Raw genomic sequence first — 19,640 nt, 5'->3', positions numbered from 1 at the left:
TCAGTTACAAAGTCTGTAGCAAAAAAGAATGATTTGCACCTACAATTGTATAGGATACATTCTCACTGAATAATACAGGAATGATTGTTTAACCATTCATACTTAACTTTATTGGTTTGACTATTCAAACATACACGTTTAAAAACACTTAAACTCTCTCGATATCAATATAGCATAGGTGTGTGAATAATTCCTCTAAGAATCATGTATATAGATGTGAAACGTAATTAGTTTGTATAATATCAAGCAGTCAGATATAAACAATACCTTTTGTAGCTGGCTATTAATACAAGCTATTGGCAAAACATATTGCAATCAACAATTATCATGGAGAGTAAGCGGTTAAAAAATGGGAGTATGGACTCTCTGAAGCCAGACCCCTGTATCTAGATCTGAAACATTGTAATTGGTTTGTATAATATCAAGCAGTCAGATACAAACAATGTCTTTTGTAGCCGGCTATTAATAAATTCAGAATTAACGTTGTAACAAGAGGACCTGTTAATATGTTGGATGTCAGATTACTTGATTAAAGCTATATAGCTAATACTCTATCTGTAATTATAAAATCCTTGCTTACACAGTAAACTTAACACAGCTGTTCAGTGTAATAGATTCTGTCTGCTTAAGCCCCTTCTATAGCGGGGGCAATATTAACGTATAACTGACTTGTTTCACTATCATAGCACCCCTCTGAAGAAGCGTGAGCAAAACACATGTCAGGAGTCTGGCGTCAAAGTGTACATACTCTCGTTTTTTAACCGCTTACTCTCCATGATAATTGTTGATCGCAATATTTTTTGCCAACAGCTTGTAAATGTGTGTTATATTCTGAGATCAGACGTTATGCTATCATAGTGAAACAAGTCAGTTAAACGTTAATCTAGCCCCCTTGCTAAAGAAGGGGCTTAAGCCGACAGAATCTATTACACTGAACAGTTGTGCTAAAGTTAACTGTGTAAGCAAGGACTTTATAATTACAGATAGAGTATTAGCTAGATGACTTTAATCTTGTAATCTGACACCCCACATATTAACAGGTCCTCTTGTTACAACGTTATTTCTGAATTTATTAATAGCCGGCTACAAAAGATATTGTTTGCATCTGACTGCTTGATATTATACAAAACTAATTACAATGTTTCACATCTAGATACATGATTCTCAGAGGAATTATTCACACACCTATGTTATATATTGATATATAGAGCGTTTGAGTGTTTTTAAACGTGTATGATTGAATAGTCAAAGAAAAAAAAAGATAAAGTATGAATGGTTAAACAATTGTTCCTTTATTATTCAGTGAGAATTTCTCCTATACAATTGTATGGGTTAAAGCACTCTTTTTTGTTACAGACTTTGTAATTCATTTTTCTAAGGGTTATATGTTTCTCTGAGGTGTATCTTTTTAAATATGCATAACCCAAAATGCATTACCATGTATTTATTATGCCTGAATTTGGTGTTAAAGGCCATCTTCCATTCACCCCTTCTTGAATTCTAATAGGGTTATATGTTTCTCTGAGGTATAATTTTGTAAATATTCTGACATCCTGTAAATAGTCAAAGATTTCTGGAATGAGAGGAAGAGGATAGCTGTTCTTGAGAATTTAATCTTGTTCAATGCACAATAATCAATGCTGGGGTGTAGACCACAATCCTTTTATTACACAAAAAAATGTATTCTTCAGGTGATGACAGTAGGTAGGGTTTCCCTTTTTGGTAGCAATGAGAAGGAAATACTTAAATTTAATCTTGGAAAACACATCAGCAAATTATTTTCTAAGGCCTAGATTTGGAGTTTGGCGTTAGCCGTGAAAACCAGCGTTAGAGGCTCCTAACGCTGGTTTTAGGCTACCTCCAGTATTTGGAGTCACTCAAAATAGGGTCTAACGCTCACTTTTCAGCCGCAACTTTTCCATACCGCAGATCCCCTTACGTCAATTGCGTATCCTATCTTTTCAATGGGATTTTTCTAACTCCGGTATTTAGAGTCGTGTCTGAAGTGAGCGTTAGACATCTAACGACAAAACTCCAGCCGCAAGAAAAAAGTTAGTAGTTAAGAGCTTTCTGGGCTAACGCCGGTTTATAAAGCTCTTAACTACTGTACACTAACACCCATAAACTACCTATGTACCCCTAAACCGAGGTCCCCCCACATCGCCGCCACTCGATTAAATTTTTTTAACCCCTAATCTGCCGACCGCCACCTACGTTATACTTATGTACCCCTAATCTGCTGCCCCTAACACCGCCAACCCCTATATTATATTTATTAACCCCTAACCTGCCCCCCACAACGTCGCCGCCAGCTACCTACAATAATTAACCCCTATTCTGCCGACCGCAAAGCGCCGCCACCTACGTTATATTTATGTACCCCTAATCTGCTGCCCCTAACACCGCCGACCCCTATATTATATTTATTAACCCCTAATCTGCCCCCCTCAACGTCTCCTCCACCTGCCTACACTTATTAACCCCTAATCTACCGAGCGGACCGCACCACTATTATTATAAAGTTATTAACCCCTAATCAGCCTCACTAACCCTATAATAAATAGTATTAACCCCTAATCTGCCCTCCCTAACATCGCCGACACCTAACTTCAAACATTAACCCCTAATCTGCCGACTGGAGCTCACAGCTATTCTAATAAATGTATTAACCCCTAAAGCTAAGTTAACCCTAACACTAACACCCCCCTAAATTAAATATAATTTTAATCTAACGAAATTAATTAGCTCTTATTAAATAAATTATTCCTATTTAAAGCTAAATACTTAGCTGTAAAATAAATCCTAATATAGCTACAATATAAATTATAGTTATATTATAGCTATTTTAGGATTAATATTTATTTTACAGGTAACTTTGTATTTATTTTAACCAGGTACAATAGCTATTAAATAGTTAAGAACTATTTAATAGCTAAAATAGTTAAAATAATTACAAATTTACCTGTAAAATAAATCCTAACCTAAGTTACAATTAAACCTAACACTACACTATTAATAAATTAATTAAATAAACTACCTACAATTACCTACAATTAACCTAACACTACACTATCAATAAATTAATTAAATACAATTCCTACAAATAAATACAATTAAATAAACTAGCTAAAGTACAAAAAATAAAAAAGAACTAAGTTACAAAAAATAAAAAAATATTTACAAACATAAGAAAAATATTACAACAATTTTAACCCCTTAATGACCGGACCATTTTTCAATTTTCTTACCCTTAATGACAATGGCTATTTTTACATTTCTGCAGTGTTTGTGTTTAGCTGTAATTTTCCTCTTACTCATTTACTGTACCCACACATATTATATACCGTTTTTCTCGCCATTAAATGGACTTTCTAAAGATACCATTATTTTCATCATATCTTATAATTTACTATAAAAAAAATACAAAATATGAGGAAAAAATGGAAAAAAAAACACACTTTTTCTAACTTTGACCCCCAAAATCTGTTACACATCTACAACCACCAAAAAACACCCATTGTAAATAGTTTCTCAATTTTGTCCTGAGTTTAGAAATACCCAATGTTTACATGTTCTTTTTTTTTTTGCAAGTTATAGGGCAAAAAATACAAGTAGCACTTTGCTATTTCCAAACCACTTTTTTTTTTAAATTAGCGCTAGTTACATTGGAACATTGATATCTTTCAGGAATCCCTGAATATCCCTTGACAAGTATATATTTTTATTTAGAAGACATTCCAAAGTATTGATCTAGGCCCATTTTGGTATATTTCATGCCCCCATTTCACCGCCAAATGCGATCAAATAAAAAAAATTGTTGACTTTTTCACAATTTTTTTCACAAACTTTAGGATTCTCGCTGAATTTATTTACAAACATCTTGTGCAATTATGGCATAAATGGTTGTAAATGCTTCTTTGGGATCCCCTTTGTTCAGAAATAGCAGACATATATGGCTTTGGCATTGCTTTTTGGTAATTAGAAGGCCGCTAAATGCCGCTGCACACCACACGTGTATTATGCCCAGCAGTGAAGGGGTTAACTAGGGAGCTTGTAGGGAGCTTTTAGGTTTAATTTTAGCTTTAGTGTAGTGTAATAGACAACCCAAATTAATGATCTAGGCCCATTTTGGTATATTTCATGCCACCATTTCACCGCCAAATACGATCAAATAAAAAAAAACTGTTACATTTTTCACAATTTTAGGTTTCTCACTGAAATTATTTACAAACAGCTTGTGCAATTATGGCATAAATGGTTGTAAATGCTTCTCTGGGATCCCCTTTGTTCAGAAATAGCAGACATATATGGCTTTGGCGTTGCTTTTTGGTAATAATAAGGCCGTTAAATGCTGCTGCGCACCACACTTGTAATATGCCCAGCAGTTAAGGGGTTAATTAGGTAGCTTGTAGGGTTAATTTTTATCTTTAGTGTAGAGATCAGCCTCCCACCTGACACATCCCACCCCCTGATCCCCCCCTGACCTCCCTCAAACAGCACTCTTCCCTCCCCCACCTCACAATTGTCACCGCCATCTTAAGTACTGGCAGAAAGTCTGCCAGTACTGAAATAAAAATCATTAATTATTTTTTGTTATTTTTTTTTTCATACTGTCTGCAGTCTGCATCCCCCCTTACCCCACAACTTCCCTGATCCCCCCATACATCTCTCTAACCCTCCCCCTTTACCTATTTGCCGCCATCTTGGGTACTGGCAGCTGTCTGCCAGTACCCAATTTGCCCCCAAAAATAGTTTTTTTTTTAACTTTTTTAGATTAAAAATTAGTTTTCTGTAGTGTAGCTGGCCCCCCTTAATTATCTACATCCCTCCCCCTCCCAGATCCCTTACTAAACAAAGAAGATCCCCATGCATCTTTATTGATCTGATTTTTTTTTTTCTCGGGCATATTTTGCGTGCGCGCGCACGCACGCGCACCCGCCCCCGGCCGCAACCGGCTATATTGGCTTAACCGGTCCTGTGAGTTACAAAGATATGGAGCATATGCTTAACGCTCCTCAAAGAAGCTGCTCCCACCCACCAACAAATGTCTGATCGCCATAGTCCGATGCAGAGAGGGCCCTTTCTGCATCGGTGGGCAAAATAAGGGATTGCAGTGATGCCTCAATATTGAGACATCACTACAATCCCTTGTAAGCAGCTGGAAGCGATCATGATCGCTTCCAGCACTGCTAACAACAGAGGACGTACCAGGTACGTCAATTGTCATTAAGGGAATGTTTTTCTATGACGTACCTGGTAAGTCCTCTGTCATTAAGGGGTTAAACTAATTACACCTACTCTAAGCCCCCTAATAAAATAACAAAGCCCCCCAAAATAAAAAAATGCCCTACCCTATTCTAAATTACTAAAGTTCAAAGCTCTTTTACCTTACCAGCCCTGAACAGGGCCCTTTGCGGGGCATGCCCCCAGAAGTTCAGCTCTTTTGCCTGTAAAAAAAAAACATACAATACCCCCCCCAACATTACAACCCACCACCCACATACCCCTAATCTAACCCAAACCCCCCTTAAATAAACCTAACACTAAGCCCCTGAAGATCATCCTACCTTGTCTTCACCTCACCGGGTATCACACCGATCCGTCCAGAAGAGCTCCTCCGATGTCCTGATCCAAGCCCAAGCGGGGGGCTGAAGAGGTCCATGATCCGGCTGAAGTCTTCATCCAAGCGGGAGCTGAAGAGGTCCATGATCCGGCTGAAGTCTTCATCCAAGCGGGAGCTGAAGAGGTCCATGATCCGGATGAAGTCTTCTATCAACGGCATCTTCAATCTTCTTTCTTCCGGATCCATCTTGCAGACCTCCGACGCGGAACATCCTCTTCTCCCGACGCCTACTAGCCGAATGAAGGTTCCTTTAAGGGACGTCATCCAAGATGGCGTCCCTCGAATTCCGATTGGCTGATAGGATTCTATCAGCCAATCGGAATTAAGGTAGGAATATTCTGATTGGCTGATGGAATCAGCCAATCAGAATCAAGTTCAATCCAATTGGCTGATCCAATCAGCCAATCAGATTGAGCTTGCATTCTATTGGCTGTTCCGATCAGATTGGTGAACCTGGTATGGTGAAGATAAGGTAGGAAGATCTTCAGGGGCTTAGTGTTAGGTTTATTTAAGGGGGGTTTGGGTTAGATTAGGGGTATGTGGATGGTGGGTTGTAATGTTGGGGGGGGGTATTGTATGTTTATTTTTTTACAGGCAAAAGAGCTGAATTCTTTGGGGCATGCCCCACAAAGGGCCCTGTTCAGGGCTGGTAAGGTAAAAGAGCTTTGAACTGTAGTAATTTAGAATAGGGTAGGGCATTTTTTATTTTGGGGAGCTTTGTTATTTTATTAGGGGGCTTAGAGTAGGTGTAATTAGTTTAAATTTGTTGTAATATTTTTCTTATGTTTGTAAATATTTTTTAATTTTTTTGTAACTTAGTTCTTTTTTATTTTTTGTACTTTAGTTAGTTTATTTCATTGTAGTTATTTGTAGGAATTGTATTTAATTTATTTATTGATAGTGTAGTGTTAGGTTTAATTGTAGTTAATTGTAGGTATTGTATTTAATTAATTTAATGATAGTATAGTGTTAGGTTTAATTGTAACTTAGGTTAGGATTTATTTTACAGGTAATTTTGTAATTATTTTAACTAGGTAGCTATTAAATAGTTCTTAACTATTTCATAGCTATTGTACCTGGTTAAAATAATTACAAAGTTGCCTGTAAAATAAATATTAATATTAAAATAGCTACAATGTAATTATAATTTATATTGTAGCTATATTAGGATTTATTTTACAGGTAAGTATTTAGCTTTAAATAGGAATAATTTAATTAATAAGAGTTAATTAATTTCGTTAGATGTAAATTATATTTAATTTAGGGGGGTGTTAGTGTTAGGGTTAGACTTAGCTTTAGGGGTTAATACATTTATTAGAATAGCGGTGAGCTCCAGTCGGCAGATTAGGGGTTAATAATTGAAGTTAGGTGTCGGCGATGTTAGGGAGGGCAGATTAGGGGTTAATACTATTTATTATAGGGTTAGTGAGGCGGATTAGGGGTTAATAACTTTATTATAGTAGCGCTCAGGTCCGGTCGGCAGATTAGGGGTTAATAAGTGTAGGCAGGTGGAGGCGACGTTGTGGGGGGCAGATTAAGGGTTAATAAATATAATATAGGGGTCGGCGATGTTAGGGCAGCAGATTAGGGATACATAGGGATAATGTAAGTAGCGGCAGTTTACGGAGCGGCAGATTAGGGGTTAATAATAATATGCAGGGGTCAGCGATAGCGGGGGCGGCAGATTAGGGGTTAATAAGTGTAAGGTTAGGGGTGTTTAGACTCGGGGTACATGTTAGGGTGTTAGGTGCAGACGTAGGAAGTGTTTCCGCATAGCAAACAATGGGGCTGCGTTAGGAGCTGAACGCGGCTTTTTTGCAGGTGTTAGGTTTTTTTTTCAGCTCAAACAGCCCCATTGTTTCCTATGGGGGAATCGTGCACGAGCACATTTTTGAGGCTGGCCGCTTGCGTAAGCAACACTGGTATCGAGAGTTGAAGCTGCGTTAAAAATGCTCTACGCTCCTTTTTTGGAGCCTAACGCAGCCTTTATGTGGACTCTCAATACCAGAGTTGTTTTTATGGTGCGGCCAGAAAAAAGCCGGCGTTAGTTTTTCGGGTCGTTACCGACAAAACTCCAAATCTAGCTGTAAGTAAAGCAATGGAATTTCAGAATTTCAGATTTGGCTGAAATTATAAAAACTTGAGGGTTTCTTTATGACTGGAGATTTGAGACAGTATCCAAAACATTTTGTTCCCCAAAATGAAAATGTCCACTTGACCAGAGGAATTATAATATAGTTTTAACCAAGGTAGCCACAGAATTAGAGGAATTCTAGATAATACAAGATCAAAGGTCACTTCTTCTGTGAAGAAAGCTCCAATGGTAAGCTGAATTAGTGTGGACTCAAGCTGGATGGTGCCAACATCCAAAGGTTGCCCACTCACAACCGTTACCCAAAGAGGATTGACTTTCTTAAAGTGACATAAAACACAAAAAAATATTTCATGATTCAGAGAGAGCATATTATTTTAAACAACTTTCCATTTTACTTCTGTTATCAAATTGCCTTCATTCTCTTAGCATACTTTGTTAAAGGAGCAGCAATGCACTGGGAGCTAGCTAAACACCATAGGTTTATATGTGCAGCCACCAACTATCAGCTAACTCCCAGCTTCTAAGCCTACCTAGGTATGTTTTTCAATATGTGTACCTATGTGTTTGCAGCTGTCTATGGGTGCCTGTGTTTCCATGTAGATTTCTGTGGGTGCTTCTGTGTGTGTGTAGGTGGATGTCTGTACTGTTATGGAGCAGAAAAAGCATGCATTTTTAAACAACTTTCTGCTTTGTTTATGATAAAAGATTCTTCTGCTTGAAGAGATATTGTAGTGCAAACTTTACAGAGGCTGAACTCACTGAATATTAAATGAAAAAGGGCAGAACCCTCCAGCACTGCAAGATCTTTCACAAGATTTTAGACTGGCAGATTTTGCTATTATTCTGTAATGGGTGTTCTCTGCATTTCTGTATTTGAAGGTGAGACAAGCCCATTGCAATATAGAACTGCATGATATGAGAGTTTTGTTACACTTTGTGCATTGTATTTATATTACTTTACACTTCAGATTGTGACCTTTCAATACTATTATATTTAAGCTTTCCACTTTCTATTTTCTATTTTAATACATTTAGATTTAGATACAGCAGTGATTTTTTTCTTTTACAAATTCTGATTATGTTTTGAAAGTTTCTGTGTTTCTTTAAGAAATTAGGATGCAACTTTTATTTCTGTGGGGTTTTTTTTACAACTTACATTGCACTAAATAACACAGAACTTCAGAAAGTGGGAGGTACAGGGGAGTTCATAGGTTATGTAACCAGCTTTAAGCAGGTGAAGTTTGCTCAAAATTCACAATACACTTATTTAACTGACAGAAAATTATTATATTTTAAACTACTGGCAAAAACTTTGCTGCAAACTGAGACTTTCTTTCTCCTCTGTGAAATTCTGTATCACAGAGAGCCTCATTACTTTTTATGGAAGACTTTTCTCATCTCTCTGGCACTCCAAGGTTCCATCCTTTTTCTTAAAGAATTCATTGAGTTCAGACCCTGTAAAGTCTGCAATATAAATTCTCTAAACAAGAGAACCTTTGCTTATCTGGAACATAGAAAATAATGAAGCCCTCTAGGATGCTGAATTTGTCGTTTTTTGTATAAATTTAAACAGAAACTGTGAAGGCATAATCAGAATTTGTAAAATCACAATCCTTACACTGCAGTATACAAAATAAAATACAAAATAGAAAGTGCAAAGTTTTAATGTAAAAAAAAAAACAATCTTAAATGTAAAGTAATATAAAATACAAAGCACAAAGTGTAAATACAGCAGAACTGTCATGTCATGCAGTGCTATATTGCACTGGGAATGTCTTTCCTTCACATACAGAAAAGCAGAAAATGACCTGCCTTTTTAGAATTTCACTAAAGATCTTGCAGTGCTGGAGGATTTTATCTCAGTGGAGAAGTTTATATCATCAGGCCTTAATCCTTTATGAGCTCAGGAGTGTTTACATGCCTATAACATTCTATGGAAGAGTTTTTCCCAAGACCTAGTGCCATGATACCACATACCATCGTGACCCTATTTTTATGCTTGGTTTGAAAATTTCTGAAGTAATATAAAACAAGATATCTGCAATTTTTGGCAAAATGACTAAAATGTGCGTGTACTTTTCTCATACAACACACACCATACATTCTCGTATAACACACACACACTCAACACACACTCTCATAAAACACACATACACTACATACACTCTCATACAACACACACAACACACACTTTCATACAACACACACATCACACACTCTTGTATAATACACACTCATGGCTAATGAGAAAACTACTATTGCTGTCTTATTCAGTCCCTTGTAGGCATCTGTACTAAGAAGAATCTGTCCAAAGACGCTGGAAACACTGTATCATTATTGTGGCAATTGATTCAGCTGACAATTACATAGATTGGGATACGCCTGAAGGGGAGAATATTGCTTCTAAAAAGAACCTCCGATGTAAGTAAAAGTGAAAACCTTTTGCTTGGTTCTTTTTCTTCGTTTGATTTGAATATCTCTATGTTCCAGCGCCTATCTTGATCTGATGAAAAACCCTGCACTACCAGTCACCCGGCTTCTGATTTGGATTCCAGCTTCAAAGCGACTCATAGATACTGCACTTTTTATCCCCACATCGGTTCATTTGGGACACTCAGTCTATTTATAATTTGCATTTTGTCATTCGTTTTATTTTATTTGTTCTTATCTGTTTATATATACGTCTGATCAGCGTATTTTCTGTATTTTAATAAATTGTGTATTTTGATACATTTTAAACTTGAGAGCTAATTTTATCTTTTGATTTGCAACATATTGCGACTATTTGATATATATTATTTGATTTGCCTGATTTTAGCTAGTTAGCGCTGTGGGTAGAGTTATCTACTACTTGCTAGTAGTTTTCTCATTAGCCTTGACAAATTTTGGAGGTTTGGGATCCTCCTTTATCCCACTAGTTTATCAGGTTTTACCAGCGCAGGCTTGAATACACATATCTTTTTTATAACACACACTCATACAGCACACACATACACTACATACACTTTCATACAATACACACAGTACACTGACTCAGTAATCATGGTGTTGTGACCCAGCAATGTGTCCTGACCCGTGGTTTGAAGAACCCTGCCAGAGCAGTAGTGTTTGCAACAATGTATGTAGACATTATAAACAGTGTTGTCACTGCTGCCATAGAGTGATAGCGATGTACACACTCCTGAGCTTCTATCAATCTTCCTAGGTTTACTATTTAGCAAAGGATACCAAGAGAACAAAATTAATTTGATAACAGAAGTAAATTGGAAAGTTGTTTAACATTGCATGCTCTACCAGTATCATGATATTGTAATTTTTACTTTATTGTCCCTTTGGGTTCACTCATCCCTTTATTCACTAATGAATAAGATTAAAATAATTACAAGTATTAGAGCAAGTGGAGAGACTGAAGAGGCCAGTGAAATTAAGTGGGGAAATGATTCTGGTATCTATGATTAAGGTGAGTGTGCCGATATATGTAAGAAAGGCTAAGCCTTGCTGTTTTTAAAGTCGTTAAAAAAAACCTAATCCTAAAGCTAATGAGATTATTTATCTATAAAAATCTCCATAAAATTTGATGGTCAAAAGTGATCAACCCCTTTGTGTCTTACTGAACTATCTAACAAAGTTAACTCTTCAGCGGTTGCCAGTTCTTTTTTATTTTTTATTTTTTTTATTTTTTTTATGTTGTTGAAAACAATTCTTTTGGCTTTTCTATGTGTGCATGTTTGCAACCAAACAACTGATTTTACTCAGTCATTTAGAAAGAGATCTACAAGTTCAACATAAGAATCATCTGTCTGATAGTTCACAAGTTTGCTTGGAATCTTTTCTTTGGGGTAGGATTTCTCATAGTTATTCATTATTGTGTTTGCTAAATCTTTTTTCTTTTTTTGCAGCTGAGTGATCGAGGCTGATGAGATCATTAAGATATACAGCGGATGATATTATTAACATGTGGCTATGATGACAGATTGTTTTTAGTGAATAATAACATTTGCCATTTATGGTATAACAATTTACTAAATATACATAAAAATCTGTACTCAATGACTCACCTTAGCGTGTTTTGTCTCTAAGAATTATCATCAAAAATATGCTTTTTGTTTTAAGGATAGGTGGTTTTCATGATTGTGTTAACATTTGGAAAACATTTTTCTATTACCTACCTATTTAGAAAATAAAAGTCTGACCCTGAACAGATAGCTCAGCATGCTAAGGCACTGTGGCTGAGTTCTGTAGCAACCCAAGGGTTGCAGGTTCGATCCCCGACGAGGTCCACTCACCCTTTCATCCTTCCGAGGTCAATAAAATGAGCAGCACCATGAGACCCTTATGGGCGATTAGCTGTGCTTTACAAGTACCCAATTCATACATACATACATACCCCACATGTTGCTAGAGGCAGATAGATAGATAAACATAAATTTCAACTTGTTCTCTATAAGGTACCCATGCAAATTTACCGTTTTTTTGGAAGAATTTTTTTTATATATTCTTTGATGTACATTGTAAAAAGATGCACATGAATCATTATTGAATAAATATTTCAATCCCTCATTTTGTTGTCTCATATTTTGCTTCAGTTTCCGAAACACCAAAAATCATGATTTTATACCTATTTTGTTCAATTCAATTAACAATTAAAAATCAGAAGAGAAAATGTATTCTTTTTATCATGATGCATCATCTTGTAATTTATGCAGAAAATGAGTAGGTATAAACTATTTAACCATGCAAACATTTAACCACACACATTACATACATTTTTTAAATTACGCAAAAAATTGGATTTCCCAGAAAGGGGGATTAACACATTTTTGACAATGTATGCATGTTTCTACCCCTGTCCAAAAACAATCAGCATAGCACAAATATAAAAATAAAAAATAAAATAGTTCTACCAAAAGTAATGCTATATAGAATTTAAAAAAATATCACTTATCTACAAAAAATCTCTATTCTCCCAACTCTTCCTATTACTTTGATATCTGTTTGTTTTATTTGTTCAATCAAACATAGATCTATGAGTCATACATAACATCAACAAGAAAACAAAATGAGGATACTGTCAGGTTATTACTAAACCCTTGTGTCATTTGGATGTAGTTACTACAACAAACAGTATGTTGCCCAGTGTAGTGTTTTGACATATTACCTTAGACAGCAGAGACTGCAGCTGGGGGGCAAAAGGCATCTGCCTTCATATAATGAGGGAGCACTGATTGTTGATTGTTAAAGAGAGTGACGCTGCCTGTAATGATCATTGTTGATGATGAATGAGAGCGGTGGGAGGGTAGGAGTAGGTAGGTGGATCAAACAAGTGGGGGTAGGAGAAGGGAGGGGCGGTGTCCCTACACAACAGAAAATATGTGAGGCTGCGGAGGAGAGATGGGGCCCTGCACTATGGCACAAAATCAGCTGGATGGGGGAGTGGAACCCTAAACTACACAAGAACGGGAACTGTAGGGGGAGGTAGTCACTACACTACAAAAAAAAAAAAAAGTTATTTGTTACTTGCAGATTGACTTCCAGTAACATATATGGCAGTGGGCAGTAGGAGGGAGGAGGATAAGAGGGCTGTTGAGGGGTCAGGGAGGTGGGAAGGTGAACAGGGACCACTAAAATACAGAAAAAAATAAATATATTAAAAAAATAATAAAAGCCCTAAACTGGATATTGGCAGACTGTCTGCCTGTACCTAAGATGGTGACTAGTGGGGGGAGGGGGCTATTTGGGAAAGATCAGAGGATGGGAGGTGTCAGGAGGGAGGGTAATCTCTACACTACAACAGAAATGAACCTTATAACCTATCTGATTAACCCCTTCACTGCTGGGAATTTCTGAAGTGTGATGAAGTTAACTTTATAGGTGTATACAGTATGTATTATATATGTATTATATATATATATATATATATATATATATATATCATATTTGCTGGCCAATTAGTGGCACCAAACATACCAAAATGAGCCTAGATCAATACCTTGGTTTGTCTTCTTAAAATATATATTTAGTTTTCATAGGTAAATCAAAAAAACAAAAATGCTCAAAAGTCTCCGGTGGTTTGGTTACCTTCTTTGAATGATGGAACTTCTTTCAAATGGGGTTCTTATTTCCCAATTGTAGAGCTTATTTGATGATTTCTATTTATATGAAAATGATCTGCTACCTGAAGTGCATTAGAGCCCTCATTTGAAATGGGTAAGCCCCTTTTTTATGTAAGGAGTATTGTGTGTATGTGTGTTGTATGCTGTCTCTAGGACATAAGGGCTTCTTTTGGGCTACTGCCCTCATGGACTAAATCCCCTACTAATGATAGGATATGAGACCCTTCTTCTAAAATGGGATCTCATAACCCTCTGTATTTAATGTGATATATTTGTGAAAATTATAAGGGAGTGTAAATCATTTAAAGACGGAGGGGGGGGGGGGTTACAGTGGGTATCAGAGCCTAGACTTAAACCCCATTGAATATCTGTGGCATGACGTGAAGACTGCAGTCCACAAACGGTCACCATCAAATTTAATGGAACAGGAGCAATTCTACAAAGAAGAGTGGGCAAATATTTCACAGTCTAGATGTGCAAGGTTAGTAGACACATATCCCAACAGACTAAAGGATGTAATTTAAGCAAAAGGTGGCTCAACAAAATACTGACACAAGGGGGTGATCCTTTTTCCATATCAATGATTCTGTTTTTGAATTGCCTTTATTTTTGCCTGACATGTTGGTGTGATATCTTGCACTTGGATGTTATAAGCTGAGTAATTACAGCTGGATAAGCAAAAAATGTGTCTGTCTTTATTTCATGCTGCAAAGCAACAAAATGTGATTATTTTCAAGGGGAGTGATTCTTTTCAATTCCCACTGTACTTATTTCACATGAGGGATTTCACACCCCTCTCAACCCACCCTCACCCTTCTTATAAAATAAGAGTGGTAATAGGGGCTCTGAAGTTGCCCCCCCCCCCACCCCACACTAGAAATCACAACATTATAAGCAGGGCAGGGGATCAACTGCATCCTAGGGGGGGCAATTGATCCCTCATTCAGCGCAGTCTGCCATTTCAAATGGGGTCACTTGTCTCTTTAGCACAGTAAAGGGGGGTATAGGGGCTTTGTTAAAGCCCCTTCAGGTTAAACAGCATTTTAAGTGCAGTAATCACCATAGTTATGTCAATCAACTGCATTTTACAGGAAGGGGACATGAGACCCCTCATTTGAAAGGGTGGAACTCTTTTTTAAATTAGGCTTATCTTGTACCTATAAGAGGCCTATGGGCTGTGGATTTACCACTTAGGGGCCTATTTATTAATGTGCGAGCCTACATGATACGATGTAGCATATCATGTCCGCCGCACATCGATAAAGGCTGACAGCAATGCCGCCCCCTGCAGAATCACGGCCAATCGACCACCAGCAGGGGGTACCAATTAACCCGATCGTATTCGATCAGGTTGATTTCTGTCCGCGGCTTCAGAGCAGGCGGACAAGTTATGGAGCAGCGGTCTTTATAACTTCTGTTTCCGGCGAGCCTTCAGGTAACAAGGAGCATCAAGCTCTATACGGAGCTTGATAAATTGGACACCATGTCTCCTCTCCTGGCTACATTGTAGTGGATCCCAGGATTCAGACTGGAAGGGGGACCCTTCCAGGATGATAACACAACACTGAAAGCTCATGTCCTTAAAGGGACATGTTTCTCAACATAAATTATTATGTATCCTTAAAGGGACAGTCAACCATAGAATTGTTATTGTTTTAAAAGATAGATAATCCCTTTATTACTCATTCCCCAGTTTTGCATAACCAACACAGTTATATTAATGTACTTTTTACCTTTGTGATTACCTTGTATCTAGGAACCTTCTTCCAGCCCCCTGATCACATGACTGTGACTGTTTATTATCTATTGTCCAGTAAACACAGTAGATTTGCATAAGCAACAAATGCAAGATAACAAGACAATGCAATAGCACTTAGGGGCTGATTTAACAAGGACCGGATGGCCCCTGTTCCTCTTGTATCCGCACGAGCCTTCAGGCTCGCTGGCAACAGGAGTTAAGAAGCAGCGGTCTTAAGACCACTGCTCCTTAACTCATCTGCCTGCTCAGATACGATCGGGTTGATTGACAACCCCTGCTAGTGGCCGATTGGCCACGAATCTGCAGGGGTTGGCATTGCACAAGCAGTTCACCAGAACTGCTTGTGCAATGCTAAATGCAGACAGAGCATGCTGTTGGCATTCAGCAATGTCTGTCGAACATGATTCCCTGAGCGGATCATGTTGGACAGACATTTGTTAAATCGGCCCCTTAGTCTGATAGATAGTAGATTTTTTTCGGATAATTTTAAAAGTTATGTCTATTTCCACTCCACCTGTACCATGTGACAGCCATCAGCCAATCACAAATGCATACACGTACCATGTGACAGCCATTAGCCAATCACAAATGCATATTTGTTTATTCTGTGAATTCTTGCACATGCTCAGTAGGAGCTGGTGACTCAAAAAGTTTAAATATAAAAAGACTGTGCACATATTGTTAATGGAAGTAAATTTGAAAGTTATTTAAAATTGCCTGCTCTATTTGAATAATGAAATTTTAATTTTGACTTGAGTGTCCCTTTAATGAATGCCTGAGTGTTTCTCTATGTAAAACTAAGATCAAATCACCAATATAACTGCATCTGCATAGTGAAAATCATTGCTGTTTCCAAACTTTGTTTTAACATGATCTTGTGGGATTTTGTCATAATATTATTAGATTTCACCATAATCTTGAGGGAATTCACCATGACCTTGTGATATTTCATAGTAAACTTTCTTAAACGGAGAAGCAAAATAAAGTAACTGCACGTACTAGATGCATGCTCCCTTGTAACTCATTGTACAAACATCTCTGTTTCAAATCCCTTTAAAATGGGATGTTGCTTGTGAGGAAATAATTATATTAAAATGATATCATGTGTATCAAAGATCATAAACTAAAATGTTAAAAAATGTATGTGAAAACATGTTAAATTAAAGGTTTATAAGGGAAAACTTCTGCAGTTCTGTTGGTGGACAGTGAGTATTTTTTTTTTTTTGGAGCATCTACTTTTTATTTTTTTTTATTTTTTTTTAACTGTGTATAGACGTTAAAATAACACCTTTTTAATACAATAAAGAGAAAAATAGTTAATGTCCCTTTAATTTGGTATAACAATTTGCAGTTGGATAGAATAGCTAGAAATAATTTATTGCTGCATTTTTTATACAGAGCTTCCAAGTAGCTAAGAGACCTTTAGGGTCCAGTCACTTATAACATTAGTCATGTGGGATTATACCTTCGTGCTGGAGTCAAACTTTCCGTTAGAGTCTGATTAAACTGACAGATGAATAGCTTTAATAGTCTCTTTCAGTACAACTGTTTAAAATCTATCAGCCCACATTACAACATTTTCAGATTGGCAAACTCTTTTTTACAGTTTACTGTAAACAGTTGGACTGTTGTGACTCTTTTTATCTAAAACTTATTTTGTAAATTGTGATAATTTAAACATTTTGCTAATTTTTACATAAGGGTCAGATGTACAAAATAAAGTGATTTGATGGTATCATTTCTCAGTAACAGTAAGTTACAATACAACAATATTTACACAAATAAACTTTGGGGTCGATCACAATTTTTTAGAAAAGATGATCAAATCAAATAACTTATCCCCTTTGACTTTATTTGTGAATTTTGTAGAAAAAATCATTAGGTAAACAGTCCTGTGATTAAACTTTTTTTTTCGTTAATTCTAAAAATAATCATAAATATCATTATCATTTTTAAGCAGATTAAATTTACATAGAAAGACTTTAAAAAATGAAGACACCCACATATGTATATTTATTTTTTACTAAGGCTAGTTCTAGAGTGAAACACGTGTTGTTAATTTAGAAGTCAATAAATCAAACGGAAGGCAACAAAAAGGTTTACACCCAAGCCCGTAGAGGTTGTCTATCTTGGGGTTCAAGGTGTAAGTGAGATAAGTAGAGCGCTGGAAACAGTGATTCCAAACACCTCACAGTAAATAAGTCCTTCAGACTAATTTGGTGTTATACAAAAAAGAGGGGTGGGGCGTGAGGGCGCTAGTGAAAGCTTAAGAAATCTAAATGGTGAATATTTAACACAGTATGTGTCTGTGTATTCAGTGTCTGCTCAAATAATTACTTTAAATATATAAAACTAAAATTTCAGTGTTTGTTTATATAAATGCTGTGTAATAGTTTGTGTATTTTATAACGTTTTAGGATATATTATGACCATATATCATAATTTATAATAATTTAAATAAAGTGCACTGTGTGACAAATTTTCTGCAACCAAAAATTCTTTGATTTTAAATATACACTGCTATATAGAATCAATATTTCTCTTGAAAATTTCATACGTTTTAAACTTGGTTTTAACTTACAAATTCTAAGTATACCGATGTTCAAATATATATCTTCATTCAAATACTATATGGGTATTTCTCTTTTGTACAAATATATGCCAAAAGAACAACAAAAGAGGAGATTAAATGTTAATAAAAGTTATTTATTATAACAATATAAAAATCGAATTAAATAAAAGGGACGTCTCCCCAAAATTAAAAAATTAAAGTAAAAACAGTATCTGTTAGCAGTAGATTCTGAATTCCTAATAATTTCTGCAACTCTATATAAACAAGGGAGTCTTTGCAATCAGGTTTCTAAGGATTTCCCATTGCCGTATTTTCTTAACATAAATGTTTCTTATTATGGCAATTTAAAGTTGTACAAAGTCAGTAAGGTTTTGCAGTATGCAGTCCCAGACTTAGCGGTTCAAAGTGAGGTTAGATGAATATTGTGATACTTAGCATATGAGTTACCTTCTCCCTTACAGCCGGTTTATTCACTGCTGTTTTCCTCGATGCGACTGCAAACTCAGACCCGCCGCATGTAGTCGGCGTCTGACGTCACTGTCTGGTCTTTGATCTTCTGAATCCGTTATTAAGTAACAGTTTGGCTCTTTAATTTTTCAGAGCCTCTGTGTTTCAGAAAAATCCTGCACTTAGTGTTGTACACGCAGGAAAGAGATGCTTGAAAGATGTTATGTAGTAGTTGTTGGTAGTAAAAATAACCCGGGTTATACTGTCATAACACTTTTTCGATTGCTTAATTCAAAAGCTTGTAGAAAAGTCACTTAGTACCACTGAGGGTCACAGGAATCACTGGAAGCCACCAAGGGTCACAAGGGTCGACGCGTTTCGCTCTTATTCAGAGCTTTATCAAGATACTTGTGAGTCCTGAGTGTAGATATTTATAGCTGGTGCCAGACTTTGATTGGTTATTGCTTCAATAGATTAAAGGTGGAATTTTTTTGCTCGCATTCTGTTAAGGTGGAATATTTGAAAAACTCATACTTGTATCACAATGAATAGTTGAACTCCCTTGTTTTACTATTACAGTGCTATTTTTGCTAGTAATGCTTAAATTATAAAGTGGATATAAAATAAAATATATGTTGCAAGGTAAAATATCATGAATTAAAATTAAACTTCAGATACATCAATTTATAATTATAAAATTATTCGGCCTATCCAATAGGTATTGCTCTAAAACCTAGGTAAAATATTACACATTCCATATTTTGGAGACTTTGCTGGGCCTAACAATAAAAATTAACTATATAATATAAAAATCCATAATTCATAATAAAAAGGTGAATATATATTATATACAATGTCTACTAATAATGTAGATTAATGTGAATTAAAGTATTGTTGGGGGGGTGGTTTATGGTATTATTCCAATAGAAAGGGGGAAAGATCTAATTCAGAATTCAGGCCTCTGGGGTATAGTGTGTCATATTTATATATTAATTCTGCTTCCTTGATTAATAATTTCTTTTCAAGATTTC

The sequence above is a fragment of the Bombina bombina genome, chromosome 3, assembly GCF_027579735.1.
Source record: "Bombina bombina isolate aBomBom1 chromosome 3, aBomBom1.pri, whole genome shotgun sequence".
Taxonomy (NCBI): domain Eukaryota; kingdom Metazoa; phylum Chordata; class Amphibia; order Anura; family Bombinatoridae; genus Bombina; species Bombina bombina.
This window is presented reverse-complemented; position numbering follows the sequence as displayed.